Raw genomic sequence first — 22,504 nt, forward strand, 5'->3', positions numbered from 1 at the left:
GACCACAGGCAAAAATGTGAATTGCCTGCTGTGGTGTTTTTAAAACCTGTTCACAAATTATTTGCTACTCCTCCCTTCAAGATGACTTTCCTCTTGAGTGTGGAATGAACTTAGTGACTCACTTCTAATTAATAGAATAAAATGGAAGTAACCATGTGTAAATTAGGAGACCGGGTCAGAAAGGACACTCTGGCTCCACTGTCGCCCTTTCTTGGACAGCTTGCTCCAGTGGAAGTTAGCTGCCACATCATGAGGATACTCAAGCAGCCTGAGGAGAGGCCCATGTGGCAGGTATCCGAGGCCTCCTGCCAACAACCATGTGAGGGTGCCTTCGTGCAATTCGATCCTTCAGACCTAGGCAAGCCGTTCACATGACCGCAGGCCCTGCCAATACCCTGACTGCAGCCACAGGAGACACCTTGTGTCAGAACCATCCAGCTAGGCTGTTCCTGCATTCTTTACCCCCAGAAACTGTGAGATAAGAAGTGTTTCTCGTTTTAAGCCATTAAATTTTGAAGTGATTTGCTATGCATCAACAAGGAATAACAGATGAGTGTTCCAATGACTCTACATACTCACCAACACTGGTTTCCTCTTTTTTTCCTTTTGTAGCCATTTGTCTTGGGTGTGAAGTAGCATCACACTGTGGTTTTGATTTGCACTTCCCTGATGGCTAATCCTACGGAGTATCTTTTCATGTACATCTTCTTTGGAGAAATGTCTACTCAGATACTTTGCTCATTTTAAAAACCGGGTTTTTGCCTTTTTATTATTGAGTTGTAAGAGTTTTTTATGTAGTCTACCTATGGTTCCTTACCTGATAGATATATGATTTGCAAATATTTTCTCCTATTCTATGGGTTATCTTTTCATTTTCTTGACGGTATCCATTAAAACACACAAGATTTTAAGTTTGACTTCAGTCCAATATATCTATTTCGTTACTCATGCTTTCAGTGTCATAACTAAGAAGTTTTTGCCTAACAGAGGTCACGAGGATTTACTGCAATATATTCTTCTAAGAGTTTAACAGTTTAGTTCTTACTTTAAGTCTATGTTTCATTTTGAGTCAATTTTTGTATATGATGTGAAGGAGCTCAATTTCATTCTTCTGCATGTAGATACCCTAGCACCATTTGTTGAAAAGATGATTCTTTCCACCATTGAATTGAGTGAAATCTTGTGTGTGTGTGTGTGTGCTCAAATTCTTTGTGAAAAGAAAAACTAAATGAGATTTTTATGTTTCTTAAACTTCTCTAAAACGGACAGGTCAGTGTCTATGTCTTCTTTTGAGAGTCAAGCAATTATACAAATAGTAAGTTTACATCATGCTTTCTTTACATCTTTCTTCCCTTCAGAACCCTGAATAATTTGGAAAAATATATGTGTATTGCACTTTTCTTTAGTTGAAGTCTGTCTAAATATATCTCTAAAAATAATAGGATCATGTTTTTACTGAATTGATTCATAATATGGTCCTATGTTTGTGAAATCCCTTAAAGGAAACTTTCACATGCATTTACGACAGGACTCCCTAATGAGAGCTGCTACGCCATTTCCACATAAAAGGATAGGTTTCATGTAATATTTACTCTCAATCACTTAGACATATCCGACTGACACATCATTAAAACTGACAGGTTTTCCTTGCTTCCTTGAGACTTCTTGGCTTTTCTAACCCCTTAACTATACTAGACATTTTCTTGTTTTGAGAAGGAATGAGACTGCATCAACCACATATGCATTTCATTAAAGTCTCTGCCTTTCTCTTTCACACGTTTGGCTACTTGTACACAACCATTCTCAGACTGTTTTTTAAAAAAGATACCGTTTTCAAGATTCATTTTAGTGTAGACAATGAGCGCTGTGGATTTGCCGATCTTTGGCACTCGAATTCCAATGAAACCAAAAGGGCTCCAATCTCACTGGGGAAAGCTGCACAGTCACCTGCAGACAGGGTATCTAAGCGTCTTCACGTTAGCTCTTTGGACCTTTCTTGGTACTCAGGGAGCTGCAGCAAACCCTTACTGCAGCTGCAGGTAGGCGAGTGCCTCAAACAAAGGTCGGGGTGGTTTTTGTCATCTACAAGTAACTGGGCATAAAATAATTAGACAGCAAAACCCTGGACTTCTACAGCTAGGCTTGGCGGTAACTGCATAGAAGAGGTGATATCATATTGTAGAGAGAACTTTTTTTAAAGCTTAGTCAACCCCAAATCTATAGCATTTTATTTGTGCCATAAAAACAGTTTACATTTACAGTCCACCACCACAGTTAATAGAGATAGAAATAGTTGTAACTACAGCATCATTAATGAAGACACAGTACATAAAACGCAAACTTTACTGATTATCTAATGGGTGTAAATGTCTAAACACAAGAAGGTGGTCTTTATAACCTAACATAATTCAACACTAATAATCGGCATAAATAAACTCTTAGAGTGAACACGATTTAGATTTTCCTCTTAAGGAAAATTTTCTTAAATGATATTATTAAATATTTCCTACATTCTCTGGAGCTGCACTACCCGATACGGTAGTTGTTAGCCACATGTGGCTGTTGAGCCCGGAATATGACTAATCCAAATGGAGATGTGCTATAAATGTAAAAGACACACTGGATTTTGAAGACTATAAAATATTGTAAAATATCTAATTAATGATTTTGTATGTTGTATAGACATTGAAATGGTAATTTTTGATGTATTGGGTTAAAGTGGATTATTATAACTAATTTTACCTGTTCCTCTGTACTTTTTGAATGTATCTACCAGAAAACTTAATATTCCATATGTGGCTCACATTTGTGGTTCACTTTGTTTTTATTGGTCAGTGCTGCTCCAGAGGCTAAGGGACTGTGGCTAATAAGGTAACTGCATTGGGGTTCTATTTGTCTGTGATCTAGGACGTTACACATATTTCCCCCCTCAAGTGTCATAGTTCACTCCACAGTATAAATGCAGGCTCAATACTTCTCAATGCATATTTTTGTTTTCTCATATCTCTCTACTGTTAAACAGTCTACGTCCTCTCCTGAGAACCCCTTTTCCCACTCTGCCTACATGGCTAATCCTTTAAACCTTTTAATGGCCAGTGGAAGCATTATTTTCTCTGCAAAATGTTCTCTGAACTTCCTTACCTCACAGCCAGGACCCCAAGAGAAAGATACATTCTGTCCTCTGGAGTATGACAGTATGTTGGCCAATATCTACTGAATGTCTATTGCTTGCTGGGCACAGGGATAGGTAGCTAGAAGTCCCCAAATGTGAATGAGAGGGATATGGACCCTGTGCCTGTACTGCTTGCATTCTACAGTGGGATACAGACAAGCAAATACCCACTCACAAAATGGTTTTGAAAAATGCTATACAAGAGAGATTTAGAGAATACACCAAAGGCACACCCCTCCCAGACTACATCTTTGTGGCAGATAGGTATACTGAGACTGAACTATAAGCATGTGGTCCCACAGGAACCCTGGACGTAAAACAATAATTAGGTGTTTAAGTATATAAACCGAACAGCATTGTTTTCACATCACAAATGATTCAAATGAGAATTGACTTCGAAGTACAAATTACCAAACAGGCATTCTTATATTACATATAATGCCCTAGTATCCTTGCAATGACTCTGTTAGCCAGGAAATTTAGGTATTGATTTATTTTAAAAAACAAAGAACAACAACAAACAAAATAGTCTCCACATAATTAGCAAGATTAAGTGAAAATGAATTCCACAAGAGGTGTGCAATTAACTTAACACTCATGCCACTATCAAAAGAGTTCAGGATTTCAGTGACTGGATTTTTGTGGGGTTGAGAAAACAGAATAATAATAAGTGAACAGCTTTGGGAAGTCATCTAGCATATAGCAGTGGACTTTTTAACACCAATGTTGGAGGGCTGGAAAATTCTTGGCTTGTTGGGCAATCTCCGTGGTTCAAAACCTGGTTAAGAAGAGGAATGCATTTAAAAGATAGATTTGAGTAGTCCAAGTATCTTTCCATAGTCTATGCACTAAGGTGTGTGTGCGCCCTACTCCTTGGTGAGCCATTAGTCCCTTACCCAAAACCTATTAAGTTTACTTTAGACAGAATTGTGACAAGTGAGGCTATCTGGATTCCCAGTCCGCACTAGACTGGAAGTTACCAATCAGAAGATGAGGAGAATGTTAGTGACAGCTGTGCTAGTAACAGTAAGCAAAACAGATTGTCAGTTAGTGAAGGGGGAGAGAGAGAAATTACAAAAGGCAGAGATAATCATTAAGTCATGGCATCCTACAGTCCTTTGGTGTAGCGACTGATAGCTTTTGGACCTCCTGGGAGAATCCCTAACACCTAGGAAGAATATAGAATAGGAACTGGATATATTTCCTGAATCCACTACAACCTACTACAACAATTACTTATAATAAAATTGACACTGAATTGTCAAGAAAATGCTAAATGATGTTCAATAAACCGCTTAAGAGAAACATTTGCAATACATTGTAGAAAAATCTTTGTATTATGGTTAAAAATAATTTTCGTAAAAAAAGTTTGACCCCCACTAAGGCGCCAAGCTCCAATTACGCTGGTCATCATTGAAACGGTTTGCTTTGTATCAATTCTGAATAAATGATGCACTAAAAAACAGCAGCCTTTACTAATTTGCCTACAGCAGATTTTGAATTGTGGTATATGCAAATAATATGGTATTATATGAGGTTTAACTTTTTAAAATGGCAACAGATTGCATAGTTCAATCAGTAGGGTGATGTAAAATAATTGTTTTTAAAAGTGCCATTGTCACTAAGGAAAACATCGGTACCATGTGCCCGGCACTGTGCTAGGTGCTGAATTTATTAAGCATTAATTTGAAAAATTGCTTTCACTTTCAAGACTGTGACAGTATTCTAAAACTCTCATTCATATTTTTAAAGGTTAAGTGAAATTTGCAGTACACAATACAGCCATTACATAACAGGCATAGAATACAGTTTCATGACTTGGATAGTTGTTGTTTTTTAAGCGCATTAGCAACTCCATTTTCAAATGCTATCAAATTCTTCAGGATATAAAAACCTACATGTAAGAATGGAGTGCCTCATCGGCTCATTTGTCTTATGTAATAAGTGTTTTAACACAGGCATGCCATTTCAGAATTTCGGGTGAGACTAAGCTATACTTTAGCTTTTTTGTGTCAAGCAAAAACAATTTCAGCAACAACATTGGTTTCCCCTGGTAATTTTTTTCATGGTGAATTACTAAATGCTGGATGCTCAAGTCAAAAAGAAACCTGACATCTGGGGAGGTGTTGAGGGGGTGTTAATAGTTCTAGGGAGATGTTTGGGGAGCGCTGAGGATACGATTTTTAAAACAGCAAATACACGGATAAGGGGAAATTATGGTTTCGTATGACTCTCTCCTCCCTCCACTTTCTCGTTTCACCAGTCTGTAGCCCCCCCAATTTAGAGGCGGGTTCAGCGAGATTAGGCTGCAGGAAACCAAGAGGCTCCACCGCGCTGCCGCCCCGGCCTCGTGATGTAATTGTTATTTCTTATTCGGAGACTGAACCGAGGAGAGCTGCTGAAGAAGTAGCAGCTCTGCTCCTTTTGCCTTGTCTGGTTGGGTCAGATCCTTCCCGGGGATGATGTAGATTGGCTGACAGACTCCGCTGGAGACTTCGCAGTGACAAAGCAGCCGAGGATTAACCCTGCTCCTGGGTCCTACGTCTGTCCAGGGAGCTGAGCGGGGCGCTCCTCAGGTCTCCTTCCTAGTTTTCCTCCCGGAGTCGCTCCACATGAGGGCTGGGTGCCTACTACGTGCTGGGCGTGGGGTCAAAGTGACCCAGAGTTCGCGCCCGCGCCCCCCAAGATTAAAGCAGGACACACAGATTACAAGGAGATAGAAATTGGGTGGGGGGTGAAAGGGGGCCCAGGGAGCGCGTGTTGTGGGGTGAAGGGGAGGAGGTAGACTTTTAAGGCGCCAGCACCCAGGCGGGGACCCTGGGGCGTCTGGGGTGCCCCGGTCCCCAGGCTCTGCCCAAACGGGAGCATTCGGCCTGGGTCCCGAGAGCGCTTCCCCGGGTTCCCAGGAGGAGCTGTCCAGGCGCCTGCAGCGGTCGCGGGCGGCTGGACAGAGCTGGGAGCCCGGAGGACGGCCCGGGCGCGCCGAGCAGCCCCTCTCTTGGGGACGCGGTCCTTTCGCTGCCTCCGGGCCCTGCAGCCCCGTCTGAGCCACCCGGAAAGCAGGCGAGGAGGAAATCCACGAACCATAGGGGGCTCCGCAGCTACCGCGAGCGGCCCGGACCCGCACGGCTTCCTCCTGACCGGCTGACAATGGGAGGGAGGGGGAGAAAAGGGTTAAGAAACTTGGCTGAAGAGCTGAATGGCGTGGGGCGGCGAGGGGAGGGACTGGGCCGCGGCGGACTCGGCGGCGGAGGGAGGAGCGCGGCTGCGGGCGGGCGGGCGGGCGGCGAGCGAGGCGCTCAAAGTCAGCCTCGCAGACATTGCAGCAGAGCCCCGAACTCGGGAGGCGGCGGCGGAGGAGGCGGCGGCGAGGCGCAGGGACGATCCGGCCCCACGCCCGCCCGCCACCCGCGCGCGCCCGTCCGCCCGTGGCCTCGCGTCCGCCGCTGCGCCGGGAGCGCCGCTGGTCGGAGGGAAGAGCTCGCCGGGGTGCCGGGCCAGGACGGGGCGGCAGGCGCCTTCGCGGACCGAGCCTGACGGAGCCGGAGGCTGGGAGCCGCGGCGGCCTGGGGTGAGTGACGGCCGCGGCCAGGGCGCCCAGAGTAGCGGCCGCCGGCGCCGCCGGAAACGGCCCCGGAGCGCGGCCCGCGTCGGCGCTGGCTTGGCGGGCAGGGCCGCGGGGGCGTCGGGGCGGCGGGGGCAGCGCGGCCGGCCGCGGGCGCGCACGGGGCGGCGTGGAGGGCGCGTTTCCGGGGGAATCCTGCCTCTGCTGCCTGGTTCGAGTCTCCCCGGGTTCTCGCGGGGGGCCGGGGCGGCGGGCCGGCAAGTTGTGGAGTGGCCCCGGGTCGGCCCGCCCGTCCGTGCCGGTTCTGGGCAAGGGGGCGGCCGTCGCGTGGCCCCTGCGCGGGGTCGGACACTGGAGCTCGGGGGGCCGGGTCGGGGTTGCCCCTCGCTCGCCTGCCCTCTCGGTCGCGAACCTCGGGCACCACTCGCCGCGCCGCTCTCGATCCTGCTGTCCAGCCGGATCCTGGGCGGCGCCTTTCGCCTGGGTGCCTGCCTGCTCCGTGCTCGCTGGATACCCGGCTGGGAAAGTGAATAGGAAAACGGACAGCTCGCCCGGCCCCCAACGGACCCCAGGCCCGCTCTGCCCGCACTCGCCGTCCCCCCCGGATGGCGTGGCTCACGGACCCGAGGCCTCAGCCATCATTTTACCAGGAGCCAGGGGCCGGCCCCCATTTAGGGTGAGCCCCGTGGAAGTCCGGGAGGCTGCCCTTTCTCCCTTCTGCTGTGTCCACCTTACTACTATTGCATATTGTTTTATGAAGGTTTCCGTGGACGTATTCTGCAGACCCTCACATCCCTTCCAAAGTAGTTTCCCAATTTTAATCAGGAGTTGGTGTTCAGTCTGAAGGAACAAAGGAACCAACTGTGTCTTAGAGGCGGACTGGCTGGGAGTCTGTGACACATGTTGATCTCTGAAGCATTCCAGGAGTTTCTACCTTTTATCACGTCAGTAATTGGCTGCTGAAGGTAGTAAAAGAAGTACGGAATGATAAGCACTTTTGCTTTTTAAAAATATTTTTTAATGGCACATTTTACTTTGGGGAAAGAAGACGTTCTTAGGCACAAGGATTTTTAAAAACTCGGCTGGTGGAACTGAGGTGGAGTTTGTCTCTGGTATTGTAAATGATTACATGTGGGATTGTGAAGGAAATTGTGTCGTTAGAGGAAGAGAAGCCATCTGTAGGTGTCCGTAGTAAAAATGGTTGTCGGATTATAGGTGATGAATGCTCTTTCTGTTTCTTGGGAAAATTTGTGAAGCAAGGGGCTTCGGTAATTCATTCTTTAAAGTTATGAATTGCATTGAATGCTTATTAGTGAATCATAGGTTTAGTAAGTGGGTGGCATTATTCAATGTTTAATCATCAGTTTTCCACCTTTGTGGAAGAGACAGTAAGATAATAGACTTTTTAAACAAATGGTGTTTCATCTGCTTAGCCCCTAAGTGTCGGTTGCCGCCTGGTGTATGTTGAAGTGTTTTCACCTTCGAAGTAAGTGAATTGCTCTGCTTTTGCCCAGCAGTTTGGTAATGTCGATAGGGTTTATTTGGTTCAGGGGAGCGCTGGCTTCATCATCTATAGTAACTTTTTTTCTGCCTGGGCATAGTTCCTACAGACAAAGAAGGAGAATCAATTAGTGGAACAGCTACTGCCCTGCAGGTTACAGGATTGGTTGCTCTAGTCTGTGTCATACTCTAGTGGAGAAAGACCTCTTTCCAAACTTACCCTGGGAAGTGCCCTAGGAGTGTGAGCAAAATACACATCCAAAAAAAAAAAAAAAAAGAACTGTTCGTTGTTGATTTTATTCAAATGAGTTAGGTGAAAAGGCAGGTTTAATGCCTGTGGGAAGTTAGTTGAAAACCAGGTTTAATGCCTGTTTTACATGCATTTGCAAACTCTGTAGAACTTGGATTTTGCTAATTTTAACAGCCTAAAATGTTGTTAACTTTGCACTAAAGAAATGTGTGAAGAGACTAAAGGCTTTTCTGACTCTTGCGGTTGTAAGTGCAAAACATCATGATAAAAAATAACCTATACCACCACCTAGAGTCTGTTTGTTAGTTTATTGCTCATGAAGTTTGCTTAAATTGACATGCCTGTTATAGTTCTGATACAGTCGAAAATGATTAAGAAGTACTAGCTTTCGAAAGGCCATCCAAGAGAACAATTATTTAAGTAATAAATAGCAAGTGCCCATTTAAATTATCCATGCCACCTTTAGAATGGAAAATTATGACATCTCAAGTTGAGTGGGCTATTCTCCAAAAGATATTAATTCAAAAGATTTTGAAACGGAGTTTTCAGAGTGTGCGCCAAGGCAGTTCTGATTGCTTAAAGACTTCTTCGTTGTTTTCAGAGATTCAAGAACTCTTCCAAATCAGATGCCATTAGAACTTTTTGAAGTCCAGATGAAACAAAAGCAAAAAGATAGGAGAGCATTACAACTACAGAAATTCGGGAAATTCAGAAGTTGAGAGAACGCAGCCCATGGCAGAGTTGTGGTTCAGGGATATGAAAAGTAAAATCAATGTGAATTAAAGTGATAATCTGTTTTGCTGGTAGTTTATATGTGGTAAAGCAGTGTATTAAATGAGAGACGTTAGGGAGGCAGCTTTGTTGCCATGTGGCTTATCACATTGTCCATGGAGGAAGTAATGTTCCTCCTTTAAGTGGTATAGCCTGAGAGAAAGATAGCCTCCAAGATCTTTAATTAAATACCGGTTGAACAGAAAGAACTAGAGCACTGTATTAATTCTGTCAGACATCACTATTTTAGAACATTGAGGACAACTAAAAATGAATTAACGCATATCTGAAAGCAGAGTTTGATAGAAGGTGACAGATGAGGCAAAATATGCCAATCTAATGGAACAAATAAGATAAGGAGATATGCCATCCTTGACTCTAGAAAGATCAGAGGGAAGATGATTATTGTTAATTGCACAGATTCTATTGCAGACCAGTGCTAGAAGACAATGGCATAGAAGTAATTTTAAATCAGAGTGACTTAGGATATATGAAGTTAAAGGAATTTGGCTTTTAATTTTAAAACAGAGAGAGTGTAAGAAACTGAAAAGCTCATGTTCTAACTGTTGTTTGGGAAAAACTAATAGTTTGGTGTATCAGGTTAAAAGATAATTTTGCTCAGAATGAGTTTAAAATACCGAATTTTTGTCAAGGAAAGCATTATTCACTTTAAATTGTGATAGGGTCAGTTTTGCATTGAGATTGCTTGATACAATTAGTTTTTAATGTAGGTTAGTAAGAGAAGAGGAGTTCTAGTCTCTTCCCTACCCTTTCCCTCCCTCCCTTGCCTTCTTCCCCTTTTCTAAAATAAACAGCATCTACATCTTTGGATATTTTCTTCTGTGAAAAGTGCCTTGGTTGCAACTTTCCTTCTTGGCTGTGGTTGGGGTGAAGTTTCTTCACTCTTGTGCTTTTCTGCCCCTTCAGGTGACTGATACACATTCAGAGTGAGTTTTATTTTGTGTGTTTGTTTAATAATGATTTACTGTTACGCGGATGAAGACTGGGAAAAAGCATTTGTCGTTCTAGCAAAGTCCTGTATACCCATGTCTTCCAACTGGAGAAATATTTTCATTAAAATAATCTTGACAACTATTGCAAAGTCAAAAGAAAAATTTCAGCAACATATGCTAGGGGGCTCGCAGGATGTATGAGTCTGAATCTGTGAACTAAAAAGATTCAAGTTGCATTTCCTTAAGTTGTAGTTTTTTCAGGGACTTTTGGGGGAGGGGGAATGAGCAAGCTCCTCCTGTAATATTTAGATAACACAACAATTAGAGAAATGTAACACCAGTATGGTTGCTAAGACTTGAGAAGGTAAAAAACCAGGAGTGTCAGATGATGAAACAGGCCATTGGAATGGAACTAAAGATTATGTCGAGAGGTTGGAATGAACAAAAAGTAAATGGAGGAGAGAGATCTAGTTTCTGTATCCTGTTTGCATCTGATGCTGAAGCAGAGGCATGAATTGCTGATGGTAATGGATTCTCTATTCCCTTTTATGAGGCCAGCAATATTATATAAATAGTGGTTGTTTGAGGGTGAAAAATGACAAGTTCCCCATTTGTGCATGTTCCCACTTTGTTTTGAATGCCTCTGAGATATCTCTAAAGGAGAGGATCAAAACTGGGTACCAGCATGGAATCAGGAGTTATACTTTGTTTGGAGGAAAATGAATTAATGTTAGATCACATTTTCTTTAATCTTTTAACGTCTGGAATTTTCCGAGGGTCTTCATCAACAGGGAAAACAGTGTTCTGAGTGCTAAAGTTTGCGTGGTGAACTGGATAATTCTTTTATAGGATCTTTGATAAAGATAAACAATGTAAATAGCTGCAGAAGGAATGCTTTATTTAAGCACATTACCTATGATTCATGGTAGGGGGAAAATAGAGACCACAGAAATTCCTGAAGTCTTATCAGGGTTTTTTTGCAAACTGTCATATGGATGCCCATCTGTTGTTTTTTCTTGAAATTTAGTGTTCAGGTTGATGGATACTGAATGTATAGGATTCTGAAGATTGGAGTTTATTTAGATCAGAACTTTCCTTTTGTTTTACTACGAGTTGTGAAATGTAGTTTTAATTTGTTGCAATAATACAAACTGAGATGAGTAGGAATTTATACTAACTTTTCTCACAGTTCTGGTATATACTCTATATCATGAACCTTGAAATTCAAATTGATCCCTACACTATCTTGCAAATATTACAAATGAAGCATTACAAAATTTGTGGTATTTTAGCTTATCAAAATGCACCCGAAACATAAAATAGTTTTCCTTAAGTTCTTAGAAGAATAGGAAAGAGTTAAAAATAAATGTGATACATTTTATCATTATATTAGGATTTTGTTGAAATTAATACTTTGAATCATGCTAGGGATAAACATTTAGCCTAGAACTCTAAAAGTAGTATAATGTGAATCAGATTTAAAGAATTGAGAAGGCTGGCAACTCGAAAATAGAGGGAAAAAACCACTCTTTGGGGTTATGAAAAAAAGGATCCTCTTAGTATTAAGATTTTTTAAAAAGCTATACACAATTTTAAGATAGATTTTTCTTGAAGATAATGGGGTGAATAATTACCTGCTAAACAAATTATGAGTCATATGATCCTTTTTTTGGTTGAAATAATTTCAAGAACTCCAGCATATGTTGCAACTTTGGCTAGAAAGGTGATTGTGACATCCATCCATTCATCCATTCTCCCCCTCTCCTTCCCTCCTTCCCTCCCTTCCTTCTGTCCACTTTCAATACATAGGGCTGGGGTAGAAAAAAAAATAAAAATAAAAACAAACAGTTTTGTAAAACTTGATAATAGAATTATTTGACAGGGTTAATAGTTGTGTTTGAAATTCAGAGCTAGTATGGTTCACTCTCCCCAGAAAATAAAATTTTAACTTTTTACACCTCAGGGAATAAAAACTCTTAAATTAAAACCCATCTTGCCTCTTTAACTTTGTGTCACTTAGCAAAAATATCTTTAAGGATGGAAAGAAGAGACCCCATGTGCCTTAAATTCCAAGTCACTGTGTGACTAAGCTCAGAGTTTCAATAAATATTAAACTAGAATCCTGCTGGGAATTTGAGTCATCAGCTTAAGCTACTCCTGGGACCAAGACAGCTCTGGTTGACCTGATGTTGGTGTTTATTCAGAGCTTTGGTGGAAAGGAGCCTCTCACCCTTGGACTTCTAATTAACAAAGTCATTTCTTAGTCACTTGTTAAGTGATAGAGCTACTCCTTGTTTTCAAGCCTGTAATTTGCTAAAGGATTGAGCACAACAGAGAAACTAAGGAGTCTGGAGCTTCTGCTGTTAGAAGTAGTCTGCTTTGATTATTTTACTTTTACTTTCTTATCTAGCTATATGAGGGTACTAGGTAAAAGTCTGGTGATTTGCTTTAGATACTTAAGAGAAAAGCTTAGCTGTAGTCACATATAGTGACTAAGATGGCTTTCCTAATAGTTACATGTTTTTAATAGTTTGAGTTTGCCTGTACTCTTCATAACGTGCACATGTTAAATATGTTACTGCATTCATAAAGCATTTCATTAGTAGGATGGGAAATTGTTTATGTACAATATTGAAATGAGAGTAGTAGTATAATGGAGTTTTTGGTAAGTAGCAGGACATAATCAAAATTTGAGAATTAGAAGTTCGGAATGAAAAAGGGACTTCTCTCTTGAGGGATCTTTCTAGAAGTTGAGAGAGAGCAACTGTTTAACGGATTGTAATGGTTTCTGAAAAGCATGCTTTTCAAGATTTTTTTTTAATTCCTGAATTTATGAGTTTATATTATAATAATCTATAATAGAGCAATAGATTTATACACTGGAAAAGAAACAAATTAAGGGAAGGAGAGAGTACACAATAAAATGGAGGACATCAAGAAAATATGTTTGGAAACATGTGAAACTCTCCAAATGGGAAGTAAGAAATATTCTCAAGAGAAATTAATCACAGTTGCAGTTTTTCTCCTAAAGGGACTGTTTGCACAATGGGTCATGTAGGCTCAGGTTTGATTTTTGAAAAACATATTAAAAAATAGTATTCCTGTTTTGTTCTTCCACGTTTATTTTTCGACTTTAAGTTCTGCTACTAAATCAAGATGATACAGATAAAAGGAAAGCCCTTTTCTTTCCCCGGCAGCATCTGTTGAATAAGGGGTTAGATTTAATTTCTAAATTCTAAAATTCTGACTATACAGCAGTATATGCTGTTGTTGACAGTGAACAGTACAGATTTCAAGCCCGTGGTTTTAAAAGAAGAAGAGATGATTGGGTAGAAACTTGGAATACTAAGAAGTTGTTTAGTTACTTGCCTCTTGCCTTTTCCTGTTTTATTGGGAGGGGGAGCAGGGAAAGGAAGAGTATTGAACTTTTTGGGGCAGCCGTTTTGTAGCTTTACACACATTTTGTCTTTTAATCCTTCCAATTCCCCTGTGACATCTAGGTATCATTTTCTGTAGTTTAGAGATAAGGAAACCTAGTCTGAGAAATGCAAGAGTAGTTAACTTGCCTGCGGGCACATGGCTAATTTCATTGATAATTTGATTTTCTTTAAGAGTATACCATTGTTTGAAGAGAAAACCGGTTGCCATCTGATTTTCAGGAAGCCATTAAAAAAACCTTGCTCCCAACCTGGTAGCCACAAAATTCATGCAGCATTTCCAAGCCTCATAGCCTGGATTCTGCAAGACCAGGCTCTCTGGGAAGGCACATTGTTGCCAGTCGATGATTCTGCAGCAGTTTATGCTAGTACTCAAAGCGCTGATGTCCTGCTGCCTGCATTGCACTGGAGGGAAGTGTAGTCACCAAGGGCTGCCGCACAGGCTCTTTTCACTCCAATGCTAGCTGTTGTACTTACACTGCAGTGTTATTTGAGGCAGTGAAAGCAGCTATGTTTCTTGATATAATTCATTAAAATAGCTTGTCATGGTCTTAATCTGAGTGTTCCCAAGGCTAATTGTTTGTCCACTTCAAGGAGCAGTTGTAGCAAATTCAGAACTGTAGCTCTTCCTGGTTGAAAAGTTACAACTCTTGACTATTACAGTTCTTAACATGATTTTTTTTTTTATTTTAATTACCCTATCTTCACTCACAATAATTTTGTTCAAGACTATGCTGTGCTGATAAACTGGTCTCTGAAATACAGAGGAAATTGACAATGCATTTGTGAAATGGAAGGAAGTGGAAGTAGAGAGGTGAGGAGTAGCTGACTTTATTTTGAGAGTAGACTGGTCAGGAGGGAGATTGTTGAGTTGGGGAGCTTTGTGGCACATAGTACATTTTTAAGTACATACCAGGTACGGGCTTTTATTGTTAAAGCCGTAAGAAATGGAGTTATGAGCTTCTCCACCTCCTTTTGCTTGCCTCATTTAAAATTTATGGAATTTTGAACCTAAAAGATACAAGCTGAGTGGTTCCGTATACACTGAAAGGTATAGTCAAATTGAAACTATATTGGAGACACAAGGATGAATAATAAGACTCGTAAACATAATATTTTCTATGGTGCTTTAGATTTTGAGTTGCCAAATCATGTTGGAAAAGCAAGAGATTTGTATAAAAGCTGCAAAGGAAACATTTTGCATCTATCTTTTGTTTAGAGAATACATTGTATTTTGGCCAAATAAGAAAAAAGAGGAATTGTCAAAGTCAACAATATGGGGAGAAGAATGTCTTCCTAAAGATCAGAATGAACTTATATTGTTTCCTTAACTGATCCATGCTTTTCTTAAAAAAAAAAAAAAGAATTAAAATACAGTGAATCTATGTGATGCCAAATATAAGGATTGAAAACAGTCTTTTTTTAATTTACCATCTGATTCCTTTCCAATATCTGGATGTTTGCTATTATTGTGGCAAACCCTAAGGCAATGAATTGTTAACTATTGCTAAAAATCTGCTTTTATCTATCCTGGTAATACTTGACTGACCTGAGTCAAAGTTACATTTTCTTTTCTTTTTTTGAAATAACTTTGAATTTCTTTTGCTTGGGCTTTCACAAATTGAAGTGATCACAAATTGAAGTGATTTCATAGAATCGTTAGATTCTTCAGGTTGGAAGAGAATTTGATAAAAGCTATGGCTGCTCTGGATTTAAGCACACCTATCTTAGAGGCACCTTGTCCTCCCCCCATTTATCAAACAAGTTGGGTTTAGATGCATCTTGTGTATGGAAGAGCACCCAGCTAGTGTAAACTGTAAATAAAATAATGATAAAATGCTACCATTTAGTGCTTATGTGCCATTTTCTTTTCTCTTGGGTTTCCTTCTTTCTCTATTTTTGTTTCGTCTTTACTCTGTTTTCCTTTTTATTTCTTAATATCTCATTCATCTTTTTTTTTTTTTAATTGCCAGGGGATCCATGTGATACAATGGGGTAAACGATTACTTATCTTCCTGTAGTTTTTGTTATTGCCATTAAGTTAAAATGTCCAAAACAGTTACTGTCTGCATTTATGGAGGAAGAAATTGAGTCCTTAAGAATTTAAAGACATTTTGAAAGTCATTCAGCTAGCAGTTGGGTGGACCTAGGATGACCAGTCAAATCTTGATTTATTTCACACTTTTTTGTTTATTTTTGTCAAAGCAGTCTCAGAAAGAGGGGTTCATGTCCCAGGTGGTAAGAAATAGTTAATAACCTTTGGTGATGGATCCTGCAGTAAAATCCAAGCTAACCCCAAGAAGGGATCTATAATAATAAGAACAAGGTCTTGAGACGTGGAATGAGAAATGGCTGGGTGCCTCACTTTTGTTCTAGTACCTTATTTTCTTCTCATGGTCTTCATAGAAGTCTTACGATTTGTTGAATATTCTATTACTTGAAATATAATTTCCAAGCTGAGAATTAAAAAAAAACAGAGTACAGTTATGTACATGTTAATACAGTGGCATTGTTTTACATGTTACATACATTTGGAATTCTATTTAAAAAGAAATAGGGAGACTTGTTATTTATTTGTAGATGAACAAAGCCAGAGACCTTTAGTTGACCAGAGCACTCACAGGCCATCTCTACTTTTTACTGATGTCTTCTGATACCATTAACAGAGGTGATTGGGTCTGTTGGTTCAACTGGAAACATATTTCAAAGGTTGTGGACCCCATTCCTCTATTCTCTTGAGAAAGGTAACAAATAAGATAAGGGGGCACTGTGTGGACCAGTGGTGATAATGTGCCATGAACCAAGTGCACATTGGTCTACACCCTTAGAAAAGAGAGCAAGAGAGAAAAAATCTATATGTAGACCTTTTCATGGACCACACACCGGCCATGCTCCTGACCTTGGTGAAACAAATTGGAAAGGAATATTCTCCCTCATGGGACAGTGGACAAGGGAGTTTGTAGGCTTACTTCTGTCCCCAAGCCTCTAACAAGATCAGATCTTCTTTCACGGTTTTGTGTACACCCTGATTGTAAAAGTTAAACTTGTGTTATAGCTGTTTTCCTTGGTAGAACTCCATGAATAGGAGTTTATTCATGAGTGTACTGTTGGTCCTGTAAGTGTCTGGCACACAGAAGGGTGTCTGTAAGCATTTGTTGAATTGAACTGTACCAGTCCCAACCATTGGCAAAATTTGGCTCACTTGGGTCAGCAATAGGACCTTTATGTATTTATGCATAGCAGCTGTTAATTATTATGTATAACTTATGAATAATGGAAGCTCTTCCACGTTTTTTCTTTAGTCCATTTAAATTAGGACTTTTAAAAGGAATGATAGTTTTTTCCTTAAAATTTATTATCTTCTTTCCAGGCATACTAATTATGAGGGAAAAAGTGAAACTGACTGTTAGTGACATTATGATTAATTGGTACTTGAAATAATTTGTTTTGTAATACTACATTTCTGCAGTAATACACAAATTATAATATATTAGAAAACATGTTTAGCAAAATCTTTGGAGGCAACATTTTTTTTTGTAAGAAAATGAATAATAATATTTCTAGAGCCTTCTAGGTAGTTTCCTTAGCATCACTTCCAGTAGTCAGAAGGACCCCCCAGCTGGGCACACTTAACTGCATTGGATTTGATGGCTTGGGAAGGTGGAAATCTTAACATTTCACATCTAGAGTTAATTTTGGTGTGCAGTAACCTTAAAAGTTAAGAGGGTGTCAAGAACAATTGATGATTCAGAACTTGGTAAGTTACAGGATTAAGCAGTATATGAAGCCCTTTTGTATTTTAAAAATTAGGATTTGCTCTTCACTAAAGGTGAATTTCCTGACTGTTAGAACACCATCATATTCAACTTTATTAATAACTGCTGGTAAGAGACAGAAAATAAAATTATTTTGAAATGCAGCTCAGAGATTTCTAGATAAGAAATTTATTTTAAAATGCTAATAAAAATAAATGAATTATGTGGATATATATTTATAACATTGATTTTTAACAGATGCTCTTAAAATAACTTCAGTTTCTTGCTTTGTGAAGGCAAAGTTTTTTTTTTTTTTCTTTTTTTTTTTAAAGCAAAGGTAACTTTATGAGTGTTTGACACTGTATTTCTTTTGGCTTACATGTCTGTGTATTCACCTGCTTGTAAATCATAGCAAAAAGGAACAAGCTTAGTGGACTAATGTATGAAGTAAAAAGGCAGAAAAATGAGCACATTTGCTATTTATGCACTGTGTTCTACGGCGTGCTTTCCACCAGTGCTTACTTATCCTGAGTTCCTGAACAACTTTTCCTTCATTGTTCATTAGTGTCAGTCAGTATGTTATAGAAATGCGTGAATTTCTCTACATTAATTGTGAGTGTGAATTTCCCACCATTGGTTTCCTCAGCAGACACCCAAACTTAATTTCTGTTTCATGAACTAAAAGTTGTAAGTAAGGCATAACGTCTGATTGAAATTAACACTATTATCCTTTGCAATGAAAAGGGTGAATAAAACTAAAGTTGCTGGTAGTTGCCCCGATACAAGTGTTTGCTTAGCTTTGACCATACATCAATCTGTTTATTTTACATTTTACACATCCATGGGTATTCTTCCCGATAATGCCAAGGAATGCTTTCCTTTGCAGGCATCATTCTAATAACATAAACACATTCACTTTGAATTTTAAACTCTTTTTCTCTTTTTTTCCTCCTTTAATAAATTATCTCATTGAGATTATTCATTGTTTTGGCAGCACTCTAAATGATCTTGCTTTTGCAAAATCATTGTATGTTCTATTTAATGGCATGTTACTTTAAACCTGTAAAGTTTAGGGTTGCTAAAGGCAAAAGCTGACAATATTTGTGAAGATTGAGAATAGGTAAAAATGGACCTTTGGGCAGTCAGCAAAAGTAAAATTAAAATCTGATTTTAAATCTTTTGAAAATCTAAAATTAATATGGATTTCTTCACACCAATCAGAAATTCAAATTTTGTTGTATGTTACTGATCTTTAAGTTGTTTATGTGTCACAGCGAGGGCGGTAAGAACATTTTTTTCTAATTGTGTGAAGTTAATGAAAGGAAAAATAACAGTATACATCACTGTGGTAAAATAAAATATCGTTAATGATAGCATGTTAGTTTGGACTACATTTTGTTTTATTTTACAGTGAAATAGAAAGTGTTTTGGTTCTGTTTTTTGGAATTCTGGTAGATGTGAACAGCAATTCATATGCATATAGGTGTAAAAAAGACATATTTGAAAAGATATGCTGCGTGAATTTGTCCGGTGAGGATAAGTAGCAAGTTGTAATTGCTTTCTGTAGTTTAAGCCATTGGCTGTATTAATACTTCAGTGAAGTATCAGGGGGAAAAATAGTGGTTGTACATACTACCTTGTGAGTGTTGCAGGGTTTAGTAGTTCTCAGTGACCATTGTTACTTTTAAAGAGGAAAAAAGAAAAATAGTGAGGGGATAGGACAGGAAGTTTCGATGTGTGGGAGGGGAAAAGAATCATTACTTCTCAACTACTGAAGTCACAGTTTATTTTGTTTTAGACCTCTTTGCATAGCATATTCTAGAGGATGTTGAAGGATAATAATTTGTTGTGAAAATGTTAGTGTCCTTAACACACTTCCGGGTGGTTTAACCATTAATCAGAAACACCATGGAGATTAAAGAATTGGAACTAGGGATTAGATAGGTTTTAGTGAGGCTTTGCCATGGAAAAGCTATGAAATGGGTGAGTCATTTAACGTCTCCTCGCTTCAGTATCAGTGTTACTTTGAAAGTGAGGTTTTACTTTCGAATGTATTGAGTATCAGGGTGAATAGAACTTAGGGCTGGGAGGATGTCCCTTATGATTTTTTGAGCTTGGCATTTAATATTTTACAGCAAAGTTTTTAGCTTAACATAATTGAACTTGTACTAGATAGGGTTAATAGGCTAGAACAAAAGGTCAAAGCATAAGGCATTAGGCTTAATTAAGGGAGAGCAGGAGTGGCAGGAGTGTGTGACAGTTAAATGGGTTTCCCACAGACTAATGTCGGTGACAGTGCAACCATGCCTCAACTTAAGTGGGTTATTTTGTGCAAAGGGCAGCAGTGATTAGCAGTTTGACATGCCAGACACTTCTGGCCAATCCCATCTGTTTTAGAGGTTAAAAAAGCACACCTTTATGAGCTGATGGATTGATTTGTGTGCCCGTCTGGTAAAGATTAGAAGTCCAAGGCCAATGCAGTAAATGTCAGTTATAGAATATTATCCTTTCTTGGTTGGCTCATTGTTTTAACCGTCAACTGTTTTATAATGGGGGAGAACTGCTGTTTATGGAGTTGAATGCAAGATAGGTGGGGGAACAGGTGAGGGAGGAAGAAAAACATTTCCTAGATGGACTTGTGAATTAACATAGTCTGTAGCAGGTGTTCACATTTTAAATGGAGTGTTTTTGACCTGTTCCTTACAGTTTCAGACACATTGTTCTTTTCTGAGTGTTATCTGAGCCCCACTGCCAGTCCAGGATTTCATTTTGCATACAGAATTGGTAGGTTTGTTTATTTAGGTACCTCTTTTTAAAGGTGTAATAATTTTTTATTGACGTCCTGAACAAGGGAAAATAAAATGAAAATAACACACACACGCACACACACACGCACGCACACACACGCGCGTACACACGCAGAGTTCTGTGTTCTTTTATGTGGTCAGTCAGGTGCATGTGAAAAGGAGACACAGGAGAGGCTCGGGAAGACAAAGTTTATTGTACTCATGAGTTCTTGGAGGCACAGCATGACACTCAGGGCCACATGAGAAAGCCCCAGCGTTGGTCCAGGGGCCAAAGGGGCAGGAGCTAGGAGAGAGAACAGGCTGCAGCCGTTTCTGGAGTATCTGTGCGAAAGGCAAGGCGGGACAGGTAACCAAGTTTAAGATTAGCTGGTTTGCATTTGCTGTAGGTAAATGATACTGCTACTACTACTAAGAAGCTATAGGTGTATAATATAATAGCTTTGAATAAGTTATAGGTATACAAGCTCTGAACTGTAAGAGTGGTCCCTAGTTTGCCTGGTAGATACCAGGCAGGGGAATATTGCCTCCTGGCTGTGTGGGCCAGGTGGAGGAGGTAGGCTGTGGATTGGTCAGTCTGCATGTGAAAGGCGCGCTGACTCCTTTGCCTTTTCTAAGCATTGGCTGGCGCCTGGAGGGGCAGTCTCTTCCCAGCCAGAAAGGAGTCAAAGCCATCATAATATACGGAAAACAAGAAAGGTAAACAATACACACATGTGTACTTGCTTTAAGGGTAGGATGTACTGTGGTCACGTGAGTCCACAGTGAGAGTGGTAAGAACATTTTTTTCTAATTGTATGAAGTAAATGGAAGGAAAAATAACAGTATGTTTGAACTTAGACTCTAACCTATTCATTGAAAGCTGTTAAGTGCGATGCCATTAATGTAGTTCATTTTCAGTTCTGGATTGTAGCTCATTTAAAGATACACAAATACTAGGTTGCGGTTATAGAAATTGGCTCCAACATATTCTGATATTCAAGGAAAGGAAAGATCCCAATATTATGTGTATGAAATCTTCAGATATTGTCCTCATAATCAATGAACTTAGGAACATATAGCGTTGATTCATTCTTTTGGGATAGGCACAGAGAGAATGTTTGAGGAAAACAAAAGTTATCTTAACAGAAGATTATATTCTTCCTGAGGTTTGAGTTCAAATAGAAATGTAGCCAAGAACATTGGAGATACATTGGAAGGTTCTGATTGGGGTCAATAGCTTATTCTTGTCAAAGAATGTGAACCATTAACTGCCTGTTACCTAGTTACACAGATTATATATTTCATGTCTGGCCCTGAATTGTTTCTTACAGAAAGAAAATTAAAATACCCAGATGTGGTCACTGAAAGTTATATGTAGACAGTAATAGTAGTTAGTATTTTATTATATATGTGTATGCATTTATTTTAAAACTAAGCTAATCCAGAGTGAATTGGCTTAATTTAAAAAAAGATTGAGAAATTTTATTTCTCATTTACAAAGGACAAAGTGACATCATGTATTGAAGTTTATTTAGGAATATTTTAATTAAATATGTGTCCATCCTTGTGTTCTTTGTGGAGTAGCATCACTTGAAATGATTTGGATCTAATATAGATTTACGTGAAAAAAGTTTTGCCCTTCTCTGTAGGGAGAGAAGGTGAAGAAGCATAAATTTTATAATATCATTGCTTCTCTTTCATTAAATCATTTGTAAGTTGCAAAAGATTGGCTTGAGTAGTGTAAAAGTGCTTGGATAGTAAATTAAATGTGAGAGATTTACCTGATGTAATGGGTGGAAACTGCTTAAATGAATCTTGTGGTGATGTATTAAACCTGAGACAAATACTTCACATTCTGCATATGTACTACTATTATAAATATTTAAAAGGTACCCTAAATCGTATTCTTTTGAGTTCCTTCCCTTTTTTCCAGTAACTTCAAGTGCCAGTAGTGCCTAGTTTGTGTTACAATTCCTTTTTACAAAGCTAAAGGGAAATATTTTGTAGGGTTAACTTTTCTGAGTGTGTGTTTTGATATACTCTTGAGGTTTTGGAGAATACACATTATCCCCTGTAATCTATGCTAGTTAATCTTTCAATCTATTGTACCTCTTGTCTTTTATTAATATGGTATTATTGGATTTGAGACATGTAAACTGTGCTTCTCTAAGCAAATTAGTTGAATATATTCTTGTTTAGGCTATAAAAAATGAAAGCAGGAACTCAACATACTTGGCCTCCTGTGTTTTAAATTGTTGTCCTAAAACTATATATTTGTAACCTGAATATTAGGTGTTAGAAATTTTACAAGACAA

At 39.5% G+C, this 22,504-nt stretch overlaps 1 protein-coding gene across 11 annotated transcripts in view; it reads left to right on the forward strand.

The window, feature by feature from the left end:
- The first annotated feature begins 5,544 nt into the window (after positions 1 to 5,544).
- NRIP1 (nuclear receptor interacting protein 1) overlaps positions 5,545 to 22,504 on the forward strand; it is a 212,059-nt gene continuing 195,099 nt past the window's right edge. For 6 of the 11 annotated variants that reach the window (XR_007723869.1, XR_007723870.1, XR_007723868.1 and 3 more), the window contains exon 1: positions 6,603 to 6,743. The gene's annotated coding sequence lies outside the window, so the exon portion shown is untranslated. Of the gene's footprint in view, positions 5,749 to 6,487; positions 6,744 to 7,423; positions 20,557 to 22,504 lie in introns of those variants that run through there. The other 5 variants (XM_050782352.1, XM_050782356.1, XM_050782351.1 and 2 more) reach the window with 4 other exon arrangements.

This window comes from Macaca thibetana, chromosome 3 (genome assembly GCF_024542745.1).
Source record: "Macaca thibetana thibetana isolate TM-01 chromosome 3, ASM2454274v1, whole genome shotgun sequence".
Taxonomy (NCBI): Eukaryota; Metazoa; Chordata; class Mammalia; order Primates; family Cercopithecidae; genus Macaca; species Macaca thibetana.